Raw genomic sequence first — 20,097 nt, forward strand, 5'->3', positions numbered from 1 at the left:
CTTTCACTTGATCGATTCAGCTATTGATACTTGTGTATGCTTCACAAAGTTCTTGGACTGTGGTTTTCAGCTCCATCAGGTCATTTATGCTCTTCTCTAAAGTGGTTATTCTAATTAGCAATTCCTGTAACCTTTTTTCAAGGTTCTTAGTTTCTTTGCATTGGGTTAGAACATACTACTTTCACTCTGAGGAGTTTGTTATTACCCCCCTTTTGAAGCCTACTTCTCTCAATTCATCAAATTCATTCTTCATCCAATTTTGTTCCCTTTCTGGTGAGGAGTTGTGATCCTTTGGAGGAGAAGAAGCATTCTGGTTTTTGGAATTTTCAGCCTTTTTGCACTGGTTTCTCCCCATCTTTGTGGATTTATCTACCTTTGATGTTTGATGTTGGTGACCTTTGGATGGGGTCTTTGAATGAACATGTTATTCCTTTCTCTTTGTTAGTTTTCCTTCTAACAGTCAGGCCCCTCTACTGCAGGTCTGCTGGAGTTTGCTCTAGGTCCACTCCAGACCCTGTTTTCCTGGGTATCACCAGTGGAGGCTGGCAGAACTGCAAAGATTGCTGCCTGTTCTTTTCTCTGGAAACTTCGTCCCAGAGGGGTACCTGCCAAGATGCCAGCCAGCACTCTCCTGTATGAGGTGTCTGTTGGCCCCTACTGGGAGATGTCTCCTAGTCAGGATACATGGGGGTCAGGGACCCACTTGAGAAGGCAGTCTGACCCTTAGCAGAGCTCAAATGCTGTGCTGGGAGGCCGGCTGCTCTCTTCAGAGCTGTCAGGCAGGGATGTTTAAGTATGCTGAAGCTGCACCCACAGCCACACCTTACCCCACGTTCTCTGTCCCAGGGAGATGGGGATTTTATCAATAAGTCCTTGACTGGGACTGCTACCTGTTTTTCAGAGATACACTGCCCAGAGAGGAGAAATCTGGCAGTCTGGCCACAGTGGCCTTGCTGAATTGCAGTGGGCTCTACCATTTCGAACTTCCTGGTGGCTTTGTTTACACTGTGAGGGTAAAACCACCTACTCAAGCCTCAGCAATGGCAGAAGCCCCTGCCCCCACCAAGCTCCAGCGTCTCAGGTCAATCTCAGACTGCTGCTGTGCTGGCAGCAAGAATTTCAAGCCAGTGGATCTTAGTTTGCCAGGCTCCATGAGGGTGGGACCCGCTGAGCCAGACCACATGGCTCCCTGGCTTCAGTACTCCTTTCCAGGGGAGTGAACAGTTCTGTCTCACTGGTGTTCCAGGTGCCACTAGGGTATGAGAAAAAAAAAAAAAAAAAAAAAACTTCTGCAGCTAGTTCGATGTCTGCCCAAACAGCCGCCCAGTTTTGTGCTTGAAACCCAGGGCCCTGGTTGGGTAGGCACCAGAGGAAATCTCCTGGTCTGTGGATTGTGAAGACCATGGGAAAAGCACAGTATCTGGGCCAGAGTGCATGATTCCTCAGGCTGAGTCCCTCATGGCTTCTTTTGGGTAGGGGAGTAAATTCCTTGACCTCTTGCACTTCTCAGGTGAGATGACACCCCATCCTGCTTCAGCTTGCCCTCTGTGGACTGCACCCACTGTCCAACCAGTCCCAATGTGATGAACCAGGTACTTCCGTTGGAAATGCATAAATCACCTACCTTCTCTGTCAATCTCAGTGGGAGCTGCAGACTGGAGCTGTTCCTATTAGGCCATTTTCCCTGAATTTCATTTTTATGGCTGGTATGAAATAGAGATCAATGTTCTTCATTTCACCATAGGAATAGCCTGTTGTTCTAGCACTATTAAAGATGAGGCCAACTGTTGTGGTAATATTTGGACTATAATCAAGTGACCAAATATGTGTGGATCTGTTGCTGAATTACACATTCTGTTCCATTGACTTATTTGTCTATCCTTATGCTAGTACCATTCACTTGATAATTATATATTTTAATGAGACCAGATATCTAGTAATTTAAGTCTTCTAACTTTGTTCTTCAAAGTTGCTTTGCCTATTCTCAATTATTTGCTTTTTGATATAAATTTTAATCAGCTTTATATTTCCTCTAAAACAATGACTGTAATTTTCACTGGGATTGCATTATGTTTATAGATAAACATAGCAACAAATTATATATTGTAATATTTAACAACTTTATTCATGAATGCAATATATTATTTCATGTATTTAGGACTTCTTTAGTTTCTTTCAGTAATGTTTTCAGGTCTTCTGTGTTCTTGTAGTTCTTTCATTAAATTACTTTTATGTCTTTGGTAATTATAATTTTCATATTAAAAACTAATTTTTATAATTAAAAAACATAAGCTTCATCTTAAAGAATTGTTTACCAATATATAGAAATATCTCTGATTTTTGGACATTGACTTTATATCACAAATGTTTCTAAATCCATTACTTAACTCTAACAGTTTATCTATAGATTCCTTGGGATTGTCTACATAAACAATCATTACAATTGAAAATGACAACATCTTCATTTCTCTTTGACTTTACTTGATTTTCTTTCTTATTTTTCTCAAGTGGCTGGGACTTCTATTACAGTGTTGAATAGAAGTTGTGTACAGTCTTCGATTTCACAGAAAATCTTCCAATATTTTACTATTAAATATAAAGTTAAGATTGTGTTGTGTGCAAAGAGGGACTTTCTTTTTTCCAGTTTGGATTTCTTTTATTTCTTTATCTTGTCTGATTGTTCTGGATAGGACTTCCAGTACTATGTTGAATAAGAGTGATTAAAGTGGGCATTATACCTGTCTTGTTACAGTTCTTACAGGAAAAACTTGCAGCTTTTTCCTATTCAGTATGATGTTAGTTGCAGGTTTGTCATATATAGCCTTTATTATGTTGAGACATATTCCTTCAATTCATAATTTATTGAGAGTTTTTATCATGAAGAAATGTTGATTGTATCAAATGCTTTTTCTATGTCTATTGAGATGATTATATTGTTTTTGTCCTTCAATCTCTTAAAGTGATATATAACATATATTATTTTGTGTGTGTTCAATCATCTTTCCATCTCTAAGAAGAATCCAACTTAATCATGATATATCATCTTTTTGATGAATTGTTCAATTTGGCTTGCTAGTGTTTTGTTGAGGATTGCTGTATCTATATTCATTAGGGATACTGGCCTGCAGTTTTTTGGAGGGATTTTTTGAGACGGAGTCACTCTGTCACCCAGGCTGGAGAGCAGCAGCATGATTGCAGCTCACTGCAACCTTCCACCTCCCCATCAGCCCCCCAAGTAGCTGGGATTACAGGCACCTGCCACCATGCCTGGCGTTTTTGTTTGTTTGTTTTTTGTTTTTTGTGTTTTTTTTTTTAGCAGAGATGGGCTTTCAGCACGTTGGCCAGACTGGTCTTGAACTACTGACCTCAGGTGATCTGCCTGCCTCTGTCTCCCAAAGTGGTAGTTTTCTTTTTTTATATCTGTCTGGTTTTTATATCAGGGCAATGCTGTCCTTGTAGAACGTGTTAGAAAAAATTTACTTATCTGAAATTTTTTGGAATAATTTGAGAATAATTATTTATAAAACTCAGCAGTAAAGTCCTCTGGTCCTGGGCTTTTCTTCATTAAGAGACTTTTTTATTACTGATTCAGTCTCATCACCCATTGTTGGTCTACTCAGGTTTTCAATTTCTTTATGATTCAATATTGGTAGGTTGTATGTGTCCAGGAATGTATCCATTTCCTCTAGGCTTTCCAATTTATTAGCATTTTGTTGTTCATAGTAGTCTCTAATAATCCTTTGTAGTTCTATGTTATCAGTTGTAATGTCTTCTTTTTCATTTCTGATTTTATTTGAGTCTTCTCTTTTCTTGGTAAGTCTACTTAGGAGTTTATCAACTTTGTTTATCTTTTTGAGGAACTTACTTTTGTTTCATTGATTTCTTTGTGTTATGTTTGTCTTTATTTCATTCAATTTTACTCTGATATTTATCATTTGTTTCCTTCTATTAATTCTGAGTTGGGCTTATTCTTGCTTTTTTAGTTTCTTGAGATGCATCATTAAGTTGTTTATATCAAATCTTTCTATTTGTTTGAAGTAGGTATTTATTGCTATAGATGTCCTTCTGAGCACTGATTTTGCTGTATCCCATAGGTTTGGTATGTTGTGCTGCCATTTGGTTCCAAAAATATTTTAATTTCCTTCTTAATTTCTTTATTGAACCAATGGTTGTTTGGGAGAAATTGTTTAATTTTCATGTATTTGTAGTTTCTCAAGTTTTTCTTGTTACTAGTTTCTAGTTTATTCCATTGTGATCTGAGAAGGTACTTGATAAGATGTTGATGTTTTTAGTTTTTTGAGACTTGGTTTGTTGCATAACATATGGTCTATTCTGGTGAATTTTCCATGTGCCGGTGAGAAAAGTGTATGTTCTATAACTGTTGGATTAAAGGTATGTAAATATATGTTTGGATTATTTGGTCTATTGTGCATATTCAATCTGATGTTGGTTTGTTGATTTTCTGTCTCAATGATCTGCCCACTGGAGAAAGTGGTGTGTTAAAGTCCCCAATTATAATTGTATTTTGTCTTTCTCATTACCTCTACTGATATTTGTTTTGTAAATCTGGATGCTCTGGTGTTGGGTGCACACATATTTACAACTGCTGTATTCTCTTAATGAATTGATCCCTTTATCATTATATAATAATCTTCTTCTTTGTCTCTTTTTATGTTTTTTGACTTACAGGGTTTTTTTTTTATATATAAGTATAGATACTTCTGCACGTCTTTAGTTTCCATTTGCATGTAATTTTTTTTCATCCCTTCACTTTTAGTCTATGTGTGTCTTTCCAAGTGAAATAAGTTTCCTGTAGACAGCATATAATTGGGTTATAATTTTTTATCCATTTAACAATCTATATCTTTTAGTTGATGAATTTAAATCATTTACATTCAATTTTGTTATTGATAGGTAAGAACTTCTGTCATTTGTTAATTGCTTTCTGATTGTCTTGTATGTCCTTTATCTTTTCTTTTTGATTGTTCACCTTTATGATTCGGTACTTTTTTTTTTGGTAGTATTGACATTTGACTCCTTTATCTTTCTCATTTGTGAATCTTCTCTACCAATGAGCTTTATACTTCTGTGTATGCTCATGATGGTAGACATTTTCCTTTTACTTCCAGATGTAGAACTTACATAATCATTTCTTATAGAACTGATCTGATGGTGATGAATTCCCTTAGTTTTTGTTTATCCAAGAAGACTTTATTTGTCTTTCATTTTTGAAGGATTGCTTTACTGGGTATAATATTCTTGGTGTACAGTAACTTTTCTTCTTTTTCTTTTTGCACTTTAAATATGTCATCTCAGTCTCTCCTGACCTGTAAGATTTATGCTTAGAAATCCACTATTGGTCTGATGGGAATTGTGTCATATATCACCTGATACTGTTCTCTTGTTTTCTTAAGAATTATTTTTATCTTTGTCTTTTAGTCGTTTCATTATAATGTGCCCTGGAGAAGAACTTTTGGGGTTGAGTCTATTCAGAAACTATTGAGCTTACTGTATCTGGATGTCTATATGTCTTGCAAGACTTGGGAAGTTTTTTGCTATCGTTTTGTTAATTAAGTTGTCTATGCCTTTATTTCCAAATTCAGTGTTTTTTATCTGTATTACAGAGTTTGCCTCATAATTTTATTTTCTGACAATTTTCTTGTTAGATGTTTGTATAAAAGTTGTACTGGAATTATTTTTTAAGAGCTGAAAAAAGTTTCATCTGTCCTTTTTCTGTTTATGGAAATATTGGTACAAGATCAGTGTTATTTCAGTCTTAAATATTTGAAATAATTACCACCAAAGCTTCTGGGCTGAAAATTTTATTTCAGGACTTTTCATTATAAATTTGATTTTCACAATAAATTTTAAATTATTCACCCTTTAATATTTTTCTTACATTGACTTTTCTATGTTGTGTTTTGCAAGAAATTTGTCCATTTTATTTAAATTGTCAAATGTATTACCATGATGTTGTCCAAAATATTTTCTATTGTTAAAATTTCTCTAAGATTCAGTAATTTACCCTTTTTATTGCTAATGTTGGTAATTTATAGATTATGTCTTTTATTTCTGATCTATTTTTCTAAGGTTTATAATTTCAAATTTCTACTCTTAGAACTGTGTCGAGACTTGTTTTATGGGCATTTGGCAATGATGCTTATTCTACAGTTTTATGTACAATATTTCATGTATGTCACTTAAGACAAATTTTAATTTTTCTTTATATCTCTCATAGTAGCTAATATATACATATAAAACTGTTACATATATTATATAGAGAGAGTTATATATATATTATATATAGTTATATTATATATAGTTATATATGTGAATATATATATATATATATATTCACATGAACACACATGGACTGAGAGAGAGAGAGACACAAGAGAGGGAGAGATTCTTCCTATCCATGAGCATGGTATGTTCTTCCATTTGTTTGTGTCCTCTTTTATTTCACTGAGCAGTGGTTTGTAGTTCTCCTTGAAGAGGTCCTTTACATCCCTTGTAAGTTGGATTCCTGGTATTCTACTCTCTTTGAAGCAATTGTGAATGGAAGTTCCTTCATGATTTGGCTCTCTGTTTGTCTGTTACTGGTGTATAAGAATGCTTGTGATTTTTGCACATTGATTTTTGTATCCTGAGACTTTGCTGAAGTTGCTTATCAGCTTAAGGAGATTTTGGGCTGAGACGATGGGGTTTTCTAAATATACAATCATGTCATCTGCAAACAGGGACAATTTGACTTCTTCTTTTCCTAACTGAATACCCTTTATTTCTTTCTCTTGCCTGATTGCCCTAGCCAGAACTTCCAACATTATGTTGAATAGGAGTGGTGAGAGAGGGCATCCCTGTCTTGTGCCAGTTTTCAAAGGAAATTTTTCCAGTTTTTGCCCATTCAGTATGATATTAGCTGTGGGTTTGTCATAAATAGCTCTTATTATTTTGAGGTACGTTCCATCAATACCGAATTTGTTGAGCGTTTTTAGCATGAAGGGCTGTTGAATTTTGTCAAAAGCCTTTTCTGCATCTATTGAGATAATCATGTGGGTCTTGTCTTTGGTTCTGTTTATATGCTGGATTACATTTATTGATTTGCGAATGTTGAACCAGCCTTGCATCCCAGGGATGCTCATGGATAGGAAGAATCAATATTGTGAAAATGGCCATACTGCCCAAGGTGATTTATAGATTCAATGCCATCCCCATCAAGCTACCAATGAGTTTCTTCACAGAATTGGAAAAAACTGCTTTAAAGTTCATATGGAACCAAAAAAGAGCCCGCATTGCCAAGACAATCCTAAGTCAAAAGGACAAAGCTGGAGGTGTCATGCTACCTGACTTCAAACTATACTACAAGGCTACAGTAACCAAAACAGCATGGTACTGGTACCAAAACAGAGATATAGACCAATGGAACAGAACAGAGTCCTCAGAAATAATACCACACATCTACAGCCACCTGATCTTTGACAAACCTGACAGAAACAAGAAATGGGGAAAGGATTCCCTATTTAATAAATGGTGCTGGGAAAATTGGCTAGCCATAAGTAGAAAGCTGAAACTGGATCCTTTCCTTACTCCTTATACGAACATTAATTCAAGATGGATTAGAGACTTAGATGTTAGACCTAATACCATAAAAATCCTAGAAGAAAACCTAGGTAATACCATTCAGGACATAGGCATGGGCAAGGACTTCACGTCTAAAACACCAAAAGCAATGGCAGCAAAAGCCAAAATTGACAAATGGGATCTAATTAAACTAAAGAGCGTCTGCACAGCAAAAGAAACTACCATCAGAGTGAACAGGCAACCTACAGAATGGGAGAAAATTTTGCAATCTACTCATCCGACAAAGGGCTAACATCCAGAATCTACAAAGAACTCAAACAAATTTACAAGAAAAAAAACAAACAACCCCATCAAAAAGTGAGCAAAGGATATGAAGAGACATTTCTCAAAAGAAGACACTCAAACAGCCAACAGACACATGAAAAAAATGCTCATCATCAGTAGCCATCAGAGAAATGCAAATCAAAACCACAATGAGATACCATCTCACACCAGTTAGAATGGCAATCATTAAAAAGTCAGGAAACAACAGGTGTTGGAGAGGATGCGGAGAAATAGGAACACTTTTACACTGTTGGTGGGATTGTAAACTAGTTCAACCATTACGGAAAACAGTATGGCAATTCCTCAAGGATCTAGAACTAGATGTACCATATGACCCAGCCGTCCCACTACTGGGTATATACCCAAAGGATTATAAATCATGCTGCTATAAAGACACATGCACACGTATGTTCATTGCGGCACTATTCACAATAGCAAAGACTTGGAATCAACCCAAATGTCCATCTGTGACAGACTGGATTAAGAAAATGTGGCACATATACACCATGGAATACTATGCAGCCATAAAAAAGAATGAGTTTGCCTCCTTTGTAGGGACATGGATGCAGCTGGAAACCATCATTCTTAGCAAACTATCACAAGAACAGAAAACCAAACACTGCATGTTCTCACTCATAGGTGGAACTGAACAATGAGATCACTTGGACTCGGGAAGGGGAACATCACACAGCGGGGCCTATCATGGGGAGGGGGGAGGGGGGAGGGATTGCATTGGGAGTTATACCTGATATAAATGATGAATTGATGGGTGCTGACGAGTTGATGGGTGCAGCACACCAACATGGCACAAGTATACATATGTAACAAACCTGCACGTTATGCACATTTACCCTAGAACTTAAAGTATAATAATAAAAATTAAAAAAATAAAAAAAAAGAGAGGGAGAGAGAGAGAGATACAGAAAGAGGAAATATTGCTTGGATACAAATGAATGTTTATTATATCTTCTTGATGAATTGACACTTTATCATTATCAAATGTTTTAATTGTCCTGAGTAACGGTCCTTTTTCTTCAATATCTGTTGCATCTGACATTTAGTCTAACCAAGTCAAACTCATTTTTATTATGTTTGCATAGTATATTTTCCATTATTTTCTGCTTTCAACATTTTGGTGTCCTTATTTTAAATTGTTTCTTATAAGGAGTCAAGAGTAAGGTTTGCTATATTTGAATTTAAGTCTTACATTTCACTATTTGTTTTCTGCTTGACTCACCTGTTTTATGTTCTCTGTTATTAAAATTTGCTTTTTTGGATTAGTGGAGTTTTTTAGACTTTTCAGTTGTCATTAATTTTTCAATTATATATATATGTATATATATACATGTACATATATGTATATGTATTTTAACTTTTATTTTAAGTTCAAGAGTATATGTGCAGGTTTGTTACAAAGGTAAACTTGTATCATAGAGCTTGTTTTACAGATTTTTTCACCACCCAGGTATTAGGCCTAATACTCATTGGTTATTTTTCCTGATTTTCTCCCTCCTCTCACTCTCTACCCTCTGATAGGCCTCAATGTGTGTTATTCCCCTTTAAGTGTCCATGTGTTCTCATCATTTGGCTGTCATGTATAAATGAGAGCATGCATTATTTGGTTTTCTGTCTTCATTAGTTTGCTAAGGATAATGGCCTTCAGTTCCACCCATGTCCCTGCCAAGGACATGATCTCATTTTTTATGGCTGCATAGTATTCCATGATGTATATGTACCACATTTTCTTTATCCAGTCTACCATTGATGGGCATTTGGGTTGATTTCATGTCTGCTATTGTGAATAGTGCTGCAGTGAACATATGTGTGTATGTGACTTTAAAAAGAATAATTTATATTTCATTGGGTATATACCCAGTAATGGGATTGCAGGGTTGAATGGTATTTCTGCTTTTAGGTCTTTGATGAATGACTACACTGTCTTCCACAATGACTGAACTAATTTACACTCCCATCAACAGTGTATAAGTGTTTCTGTTTCTTCACTACTTCACCAGGATGTTATTGTTTAACTTTTTACTAATAGCCAAAACCTACAGAATATACATTCTTCTCATCACCACATGGCACATACTCTACAATCTGATCTTCTACTAATATGACAAAAACAAATCTGACTGGTGTGACATGATATCTCGTTGTTTTGATTTGCATTTCTCTAATGATCAGTGTTATTGAGCTTTTTCTTATATAATTGTTGGCCACATATATGTCTTCTTTTGAAAAGTGTCTGTTTATATCCTTTGCCCACTTTTTAATGGGGTCATTTGTTTTTTCTTGTAAATTTGTTTAAGCTTCTCATAAATGCTGGATATTAGACCTTTGTCGGATGCATAGTTTGCAAATATTTTTCCCATTCTGTAAGTTGTCTCTTCACTCTGTTTATAGTTTCCTTTGCGTGCAAAAGCACTTTAGTTTAATTAGATCCCATTTGTCAATTTTTGCTCTTGTTGCAATAACTTTTGGTGTCTTTGCCATGAAAGCTTTGCTCCATGTCCAGAATCATGTTGCCTAGACCGTCTTCCAGGGTTTTATGGTTTGGGTTTTACATCTAGGTCTTTAATGTATCTTGAGTTTATTTTTGTATGTGGTGTAAGAAAGGAGTCCAGTTCCAATCTTCTGCATATGCCTAGCCAGTTCTCCCAGCACCATTTATTAAGTGGAGAATCCTTTCTAATTGCTTGTTTTTGTCAAATTTGTTGAAGATCACATAGTTGTAGAGTATGTGCTATGTGGCAACGAGAAGAATGTGTATTCTGTTGTTTTGGGTTGGAGCGTTCTGTAGATATCTTATCAGTTCCATTTGATCCAGTGCTGAGCTCTGGTCTTAAACAATTTTGTTCATTCTCTGTCCAAATGATTTGTCTAATACTGTCAGTGGGGTATTAAAATCTCCCACTATTATCATGTATGAGTCTAAGTCACTCTAAAGACCTCTAAGAACTTGTTTTATGAATCTAGGTGCTGCTGTGTTTGGTGCATATATATTTAGAATCATTAGATCTTCTTGTTGAATTGAACTCTTTACCATTATATAATGCCCTTCTTTGTCTTTTTTTTTTTTTTTATCTTTGTTGGTTTGAAGTTTGTTTTGTCAGAAACTGGAATTGCAACCCCTGCTTTTTTCTGTTTTCCATTTACTTGGCAGATTTTTCTCCATCCCTTTGTTTCGAGCCCGTATATGTCATTGCATGTGAGATGAATCTCTAGAAGACTGCATAACAATGAGTCTTGGTCCTTTATCCAGCTTGCCACTTTGTATCTTTTGATTGGGGGCATTTAGCCAATTTACATTTAAGGTTACTATGAATATGAGTGGATTTGTTCCTGTCATCCTTATGTTAGCTAGTTATTTCGCAGACTTGTTTATGTGATTTCTTCATGATGTCACTGGTCTGTGTACTTCAATGTGTTTTTGTAGTGCTGGTAATGATCTTTCCTTTCCGTATTTAATGCTTCCTTCAGGAGCTCCTGTAAGGCAGGTCTGGTGGTAATAAATTCCCTCAGCATTTTCTTTTCTGAAAAGGACCTTATTTATCCTTCTTTATGAAGATTAATTTGGCCCAATATGAAACTCTGGGTTAGAATTTCTTTTCTTTAAGAATGTTGAATATTGGCCCCCAATCTCTTCTGGCTTATAGGTTTTCTACTGAGAGGTCTGCTGTTGTCTGATGGGCTGCCCTTTGTATGTGACCTGACCTTTCCCTCTAGCTACCTTTAACATTTTTTTCTTTCATTTTTACCTTGGAGGATCTGATGATTATGTGTCTTGGGAATGATCTTCTTGTGAAGTATCTTACTGGGGTTTTCTGCATTTCCTGAATTTGAATGTTGGCCTCTATAGCTAGGTTTGGGAACTTCTCATGGATGATATCTTGATATGTTTTCCAAGTTGATTCCATCCTTCCAGTCTCCTTCAGGGACACTAATGAATCGTAAATGTGTTCTGTTTACATAATCCCGTATTTCTCAGAGGTTTTGTTTATTCCTTTTCATTCTTTGTCCTCTACTCTTGTCTGGCTGTTTTATTTCAAAAAGCTGGTCTTCAAGCTCTGAGATTCTTTTCTCCACTTGTTCTATTCTGCTATTAAATACTTGTGATTGCATTATGAAATTCTTGTAATGTGTTTTTCAGCTCTATCTGGTCAGTTATGTTCTTTTCTATAGTGACTATTTTGTATGTCAGCTCCTGTATTGTTTTATAATGATTTTTAGCTTCTTTGGATGGAGTTTCAATGTACTTCTGTAGCTCAATTATCTTTATTCCTGTGGATATTCCAAATTCTATTTCTGTCATTTCAACCATCTCAACCCAGTTAACTCCTGCTGGAGAGGTTTGGAAGTTGTTTCAAGGAAAGAAGGTACTCTAGCTTCTTGAATTTTTGGGGAATTGGAGCAGTTCTTGCACCGATTCCTTCTCATTTTTGTGGGTTTGTCTACCTTCAATCTTTGAGGTTGCTGGCCTTTGATTTTTTTTACTTTTATCCTATTTGATGACCTTGAGGGTTCGATTGTAGTGTAAGGTGATTTCAGCTGACTGGCTTCAATTCTGGAAAATTTTAGGTGGCCAACACTCAGCTCCCAATTTCTGGAGTGGGTGCTTTAACACAAGGGGACTTGTATTGGGCCCTAACTTTGTTCTCTGGCTCCTGGAAGTTAGGAATTTGTTGCAGTCAGGAGTGCCGAGGTGCAGCGGCTGTGGCAGAGTGCTATCAGGGGCTGGAATGCCTGCTTCCTTGCCAGCATTCACCACAGTAGTGATGGCAGAACAGCTAGGTATGGGTGGGACGCCTGCTAGTGACTGGTGTGCCAGGTCATGCTGGAGGTAGTGTTGACTGGGGGTTGGGGGGGTTACTGGCAGGCACAGGTCTGGATGCCTTTTCTGTGCCTCACAAACAGGAGTAATTGCTCAGGGCAGGGGAGGATCTGATCCACTGTTCTCTGCACAGTGTTAGCACAAGGGTGGGGTCCTGGTTGGGGCAGGGTTGTCTGGCTCTGTGCCCACCAAGGGTCCATCTGCAATGGTGATTGGCAGGTGACTAGAGGGGAGGCAGACTGCACTCACACACACGGGAGGTACAAAGAAAGCAAAACCCATCCATGCAGACATACACCAGCAAAGTGATATGTGGAGTTGCCATGGGTCCTTGGGAAGCTACAGTATGAAGAAGGGGCAAGTAAACTGGTGTGTGGCCATAAGGGTTGCTTTGCTGGAGCTCTCCGCTGCTCAGGCATGGTCCACCAGTGCAGAAGCTATGCTTCCAGGGCACCTAAGACTGCCTACAACCAGGAGTGACCAGGGTAGGGCCTTGGGAGAACCCAGAAGTCCAAGGGGTGCTCAGGTTGGACTAGCTCCATCTGATGGGCAAGACCACCCTACAGAGGTCAGAACTAAAATCTCCTATGGGAGCAAGTTGAGCCTAGGAAAATGGCCATCCCTGGTTGTGCTCCACTACAGATGCTCCTGCACCAATTCCTCTAGGCTCCATATCATCTGGCTTACTGCCCCTACCACTTCTCTAAGCAGCTGTCCTTGCAAACTTCAGTGTCCTTGGTGATTGTTCTCCTCCTGCTGGGATTTCAGAGGCTCATGGTGAGAACAGGTTGCTTCTTGCCAGTTCAACTAGCCCATTCCTCCAGAACCACTGTGGGCCAGGAACAGGTCCTGGTGTGCGGTAGCCCCATGGAAGGTTCCCAGCTTTCTTCCACTTCAGTCCAACTTTAATGTCTTTCTTCCATCCACTCTCAGTGCTTTCCCTCAGGAGATCTGTTAGGAGCTTACCAGCAGTCTTGCTCTCTTTGTGAGAGCTATTCCACCTGGCTGCATCTAGTCTGCCATCTTGCCCTCCTCTTGTTTATATTATTATTTAGTGTTTATCTTAGAGATTACAGCGGGCATCCTTTGCTTTTTAGAGTCTATCTTAAATTCTTACTGTCATTACTTTCTTAGTTTCATATGCCCTATTCTCAAATTTGTGTTATGATTTTTATATATTTAAATTCTACATATATTTGAAATGCCATAGGACCATTTTAATTGTTTTTAAAATTCAATATTTGTATAAATTTACCCATGTTTACACTCTTCATTTTTCTTTTTTTTTCCTGGATTTTCATGATTTCAACTGGAATTCTTTTCCTTCTAACGAAAAGCTTACTCTATATTTTCTTTAGCATATGTCGGTGGATGACATATCCTTCTCAGGGTTCCTTGTTGTTGTTGCTTATTTCAATTGCATTTTTGAAGAATGTATTTTTAAGTTGGTAGTCATTTTTTAAGACTTTAAAATTATTTTCTTTGTCTTCAAGCTTTAATTATTTTTGCTGAAACCTCATCTTTAGTCTGAATGTGTTCCTTTAACAATGTATCTTTGTTTTCTTTGTATTAGATACTTTAAGAATTTTTTTTTAAAAGCAACTGTACTATGATTTGCCTAACTGTGCTTTTCTTTGATTTTATTCCATATGGAATCTAGAGATTCTTGAATCTCTCTTGACATTTAGAACCAGGTTTAGAATATTCTTAGCCAGTATCTTTTCGAATTTGTTTATATCTCATTCTTTGCTGTTTTATGGGACTCTGATTACTTTTCTGTTAGATCTTTAGTACTTGTTCCACATTGCATTTGTCTTAGTTTTTTTCTGGATGCTCTTATATATGTATATATATGTGTGTATATGTGTATGTGTGTGTGTATCCTATGAACCTATTCTCCAGTTCATGAATCATTTCTTCCACTGTGTTTAATCTGCTATTAAGTCCACCTACTAAATTTTTCATTTCAATTATTAAAATTTTAAGTTCTAACATTTTTAGTTGATCTTTTTAATATTTTCTAGATTTCTTGCTATAGTTTTACTATGTCCCCTATTTTTATGAACATATTAATTATCATTTTTAAAGACTCTCTGGTAATTGTAATATCTGGATCATCTATAGGTTTGTTTCTACTGTCTTTTTTCTCTTGACTTTCATTTGTTTGGCTTTGTTTTCTTACATGTGTATTAATTTTGGATGCTGACATTTTATTTAAGAAACTTCAGAAGCTATAGATTATGTTACTTTCTCTAGAGAGACAGTAATTTTCTTCTGGTAATTGGATAGATTATGAGTAAGTGATTCTGATCCCATCAAGGATTGAGATGATTCCAAGTGGTATTTCAGATATTGTGAATGCTATTCAATTTACTGTTTTCCTTATCTAGAGTGTAGCTCTTCAGACATCTCAACTGAACACATGATGTGTTTACTAGGCTATGCCTTCTTGATCGTCCTTGAATCTAAGTTGACCCCTCAGCACCATAAAATGTCAAGAAGAGAAAACAAGCAAAAAAAAATCTATGGATATTTAGTCCCATGGCAGTACTTTTGCTTGTTTTTTGACCCCTCACCTCTCATACACAACTTAAGAATTGGTAAATTTCTTGAACGGAGATTTTGTGCAGAATATTCAACTTACTTGATTGATCAAGTTAGAATTCATCTTTGGGTGCACAAAAGTGATATAAATTTTCTTAGATTTTGTGGGTGGCCAACAAATTAGGATATGGGAAGACTAACATTTAATGGCCAGAATTTAAAGCAGAGGTGTATGTTTTATAGAAGTTAATCTATAGCACTTGTTTTGCTTCCTTTCCCTTTCACAAAACAGCATGTTAGAGGATACCCCAAAAATATTCATTAATGAAGACGCCAATCTAAGGCATTGAACTGAAGCTATATGATAGAGTATGCTGGCTATATGTAGACATACATACAAGTTGAAATTTCATTACTTGAAATATAACAGAAAATCTTACACTTTCATACAACTTGGTAAACTGTGCTCTTCTTGTAACTTCTATCCTGCCTTGCTCCAGGCCAATAGGACTGCCAGAAAGTTGAAGATGGGCACCCACATAGCATGGCCATCATGGATGTGGTGAGGGGGAAAGAAGTGAGCTAACATATGTTAATAGCATTCTTGTTTTACCTGTCATTTCTCTACTTTTGAACAGCTCCATTTTCAACTGCATTCCCTGCAAGTAGGTGTCAGGGAAGATGTGGAAGCCTGCAAACTGCATAATTGTATTCCCAAGACTCCTTTGTAAGCTGACTTCTAGTTGGGTCCTGCAATGGGAGGCATTCGTGGAAAACTGGAAGATAGGAAGAAGGGAAAATGCCTCAGTTGTTTTTTCTGCTTGTGCTGATGCTAAGGCACCAGTTGTGTGGCCCTGAGAGTGTGCCTTCTCAGCTGTGGTATAGGCTCCTGGATTCCTATTCAGAAGAGGTTGTGCAGTTTTAACTGCAACAGCAGAACATCAGTACCTTTGACATTCATGCCAGATTTGGTTCACAAGCAACAGTAATATCCTTGTTTCAAAGCAACCACTTTTTCCTTTTGCTCTTTCAGCCCCTTATGCACCTTTGTAAGCAATTCCCTGCATTCAATCTCTTTTATTCAAAAATCTAAAGTGTGTTCTATTTTCCTCACAAGTCTAGATGAAAACACATGCTACCTACCAACAGTGATCTTAGGAAACAAACCTTCAAAGTTAGGAATCTGGGATTTGTTATTAACCAGATTGTGCTCAAACACGAAACAACTTCAATGATGAAACAAAATGAGATACTCAGAATCTGTGGCTTGTAGTGGCCTGGGATAAATGGTCTCTTAAAAGCAAGATTTCAGGAGAATAGTTATTAACTGTGACTAGTTTAAGAGTGAGGTTTGCAAAAATTGTGAGGTTTGTTGACTGCCTCTCACTTTGTACTGTAATATAGCAACATTAAGGAACTTGCCCAGATGTTTGTGTAGAACCTAGTGAGAGACTCCATGAGGAAACCCCAGGCTGAAGTTGGCTCTCTCAGAGTCTTATACAGAGTTTGAAGCCACAGTGTAGCATATTCTTTGTGGCCAGTAACACGTAGAGAGTTGGAGTGGAGCTGCTGGTGGTATTGCAGCAGTTTTCTGTCAAAAGGTCAAAATGTACAGAGTGCCTTCAAGCTTTTGTTACTAGCCCTTTTAAACACACCTTTTAAAACGTAGCCTTAATCCCAGCATTTTGGGAGGCTGGGGCGGGTGGATCACCTGAGGTCAGGAGTTCGAGATCATCCTGGCCAACATGGTGAAACCCCTTCTCTACTAAAAAAAAAAACACAAAAAAACTAGCTGGGTGGGGTGATGCGTGCCTGTAATCCCAGCTATTCAGGAATCTGAGGCACGAGAATCGCTTGAACCTGGGAGGTGGAGGTTACAGTGAGCCGAGATCAAGCCACTGTACTCCAGCCTGTGTGACAGAGCAAGACTCAATATCAAAAAAAAAAAAAAAAAAAAGTAGCCTTCCAGAGAAACAGCTATGTATTGTTATTTTTCCAAGCCGTGAGTAAACCTAAAGAATTATGCCCTAGGGTTTGCCACATTGCTAGACTATTAGGCCTAGACTCTGCTAAATTTCGGTTGATAAGAGCAGCCTCCTTCCAATATAGGTTTTATTTTCTGACGTGTGTGGTTTCAAGACTACGAGGGATGGAAAACCTCAACTCCTTACATTAAGTTATGTAATCTAGGCATAAATATAGGAAAATGTATAAGGAAAGGGGGTCAGATGGCAATTCGGATTCTGTTTTTCCTTTTCTTACAGTCCAATAAATAGTGCCAATTAAGTTTAAGGTTGCTATGATTATACTGTTGGTGCTAAACACGTGTTTACTAACTTATTGACTTCTGGGTCAGTCAGCTCTGGAAAATCTCCAGTATCCTACTGAGCTCTTCCTCTCTCTCTTTTTTTGGACCTACAAAGAAGTTGGGTAGTTGGACCTACACAAATTATGCTGTATAGAAATCTGTTCATCTACACTAGGGGCTGCCTGGCACTAGTTATAACACTAACATTTAGAAAGCTCAGGCTCTAATATCAAATAAAATGTATTCACATGAAAAGCCTGGGAAATTGGTTGGCAACATAGATTCCTCCTCATTCTCTACTGAGACCAGGAAGAGCAATATTTTCTTGAGTTCACAAAGAATTTGTGGCAGACTCCAGCATAAACTCAAATTCTCTAAGACCATACTCCAGGGTATCTCCTCTATAAAGGGCCAAAGAATAAACAGCATACATATTTATTGACAATAATTCTTTCAAAATGTTAAGAGCATACTGGAAAAGTCATATTATGAGTACCTTTATTTCCCAAAAATTTTCAATAAATATTCTTTAGTTATTAAATTATTTTCAAAATAAACAACTAAAAAAGCTTTTATAGCAAAAGGTATTCTCAAAGTAACAAAGCTTAGGACATTTTCTGGTCTGTCCAGTGGTTCCTGACCATTCTCTGGGAGTGTTCCAGGAGATGAACAAGCCTATTGTCTTGCAATAGGACATCATGTTCTTTTCCAAAATTATAGAAAAATGAATTAATACAGAATATTATTTATTTAATCTTTGATTTTTCCTGAATGCGGAAAAATGAGACTTGTCCCCATTAGTCTCCTGTTAACAGAGGGTCAAAGGAATGACTAATAGGCAAAAATATGAAAGTAAAAACCTGGAAACAAATGTGATTTCTCCAAATGTTATATATATATAATATATATATATATATATTACTGGTACTATTTAGAGGTTCAGAAAGCAAGCTTATTTTCTGAGAGTAAAGTTGTTTCCTACTTCCAATGATGTCCTTGGCTACATCGTTATTTCATGATGTTCTGAGAAGAAAAACATTGTTTTCAGGGGCTGGGCCTCCTCAAAATATTTGAAAGACACTGGTAAAGTAAATTTCAAATTCCTTGGCGGTTCCAATCATTTAAGTTATTGCCTCTTTGAAGATTTTAAGAGCACTAATAAAATGTATTTGCTCTGATATTAATTTCTCTTTTTCCCTAGAAATCTCTACAAGGCATGCATCTTCCCCGTTTTTACTGCGGAAGCACTAAAGTGTTGGCTTTAGATTCAGTTGTCCTCCTTCAGGAGCTCTTGTAGGGCAGGCCTACTGGTGACAAAATCTCTCAGCATTTGCTTGTCTGCTAAGAACTTTACTTTTGCTTTGCTTATGACGTTTAGTTTGCCTGGATATGAAATCCTGGGTTGAAATTTTTTTTCTTTAAGAATGTTGAATATTGGTCCCCACTGACTTCTGTCTTGTAAGGTTTCTGTAGAGAGATCTGCTGTTAGTCTGATGGGCTTCCCTTTGTGCGTAACCCAAACTTTCTCTCTGGCTGTCCTTAACATTTTTCCCTTCAGTTCAACTTTGGTGATTCTGACAATTATGTTTCTTGGGGTTGTTCTTCTCGAGGAGTATCTTTGTGGTGGTCTCTGTATTTCCTGTATTTGAATGTTGGCTTGTTTTGCTAGGTTGGGTAAGTTCCCTTTTTTCAAATTCTGGTTGCCTTGGGAGCCTGGAGCTCCATTTTTTTATCTTCCCAGCCTGACCAGTTTGTCGATACTGCAAGGCTACCATTTTCTGTTCAGCCTCTATATCCTTCAGAGCGAACGGACAAATACTCTGATGGGAGAAAGCAGTTCTGTATTGCTTACTTTAATATGTTTTCCTTCTTTCTAAAATCTTGACCTGACAAGTTCTCTCTGTTTACTTGTTCTATAATATATTTAAACAGCTGGAGCTTTGTTTATGATTTTGTTTTCCTCTCTTAACTTATTGCTAGCTCTTATAATTCTTCATAGTGGGACATTTGGTCTGATTCAACCTACTCTCCATCATCAAAACCTATGATTAATTCAATATGCTGTCTCTTCCAAAGCACCATTAATAGTGGTATTTGTTGAGAAATAAATTATAAATTTACTTTGAAAAGAATGCATTTTATTAGTATATATGAAAACCCCAATATTGCTAAAATAATCCACATAGTTGTTTTTTTATTGAATCACACAGCAGAGATGAAATGTCAGTAGGTCTGAAATGAGAGGTTTTAATTTTCATACATATTTAAGTTATCACTTTCTATTTATTTATGGTATTAACTGTGTTAAACAGAAACAGATAAATTCTTAGAATGAAAATACAGTTTGGTTAAGTATTTTCTTGCTGTGGAAATCATAAAAGCAAACTAATTGGTAGGTCAAAAAATTCTGCCCTAAATTTTCTTTAACTTTCTCAAGGTGACAGTGGAAGCTGTACATAGGAAAAAAATTAACGAAATCTTCTGTTACTTGTAATTTTCGTGATAA

General features: G+C 36.9%; 1 long non-coding RNA gene across 1 annotated transcript; it reads right to left on the bottom strand.

Moving 5' to 3' along the window:
- Nucleotides 1-381: 381 nt before the first annotated feature.
- Nucleotides 382-12,515, bottom strand: LOC117076156. Its single transcript, XR_004434259.1, has 3 exons — nucleotides 12,403-12,515; nucleotides 6,753-6,763; nucleotides 382-409 (listed from the first exon to the last, which is right to left on the bottom strand). It is a non-coding gene; the product is annotated as an uncharacterized LOC117076156 (long non-coding RNA).
- Between the last annotated feature and the right edge of the window lie 7,582 nt (nucleotides 12,516-20,097).

The sequence above is a fragment of the Trachypithecus francoisi genome, unplaced genomic scaffold (genome assembly GCF_009764315.1).
Source record: "Trachypithecus francoisi isolate TF-2019V2 unplaced genomic scaffold, Tfra_2.0 Lachesis_group5, whole genome shotgun sequence".
Classification (NCBI taxonomy): Eukaryota; Metazoa; Chordata; class Mammalia; order Primates; family Cercopithecidae; genus Trachypithecus; species Trachypithecus francoisi.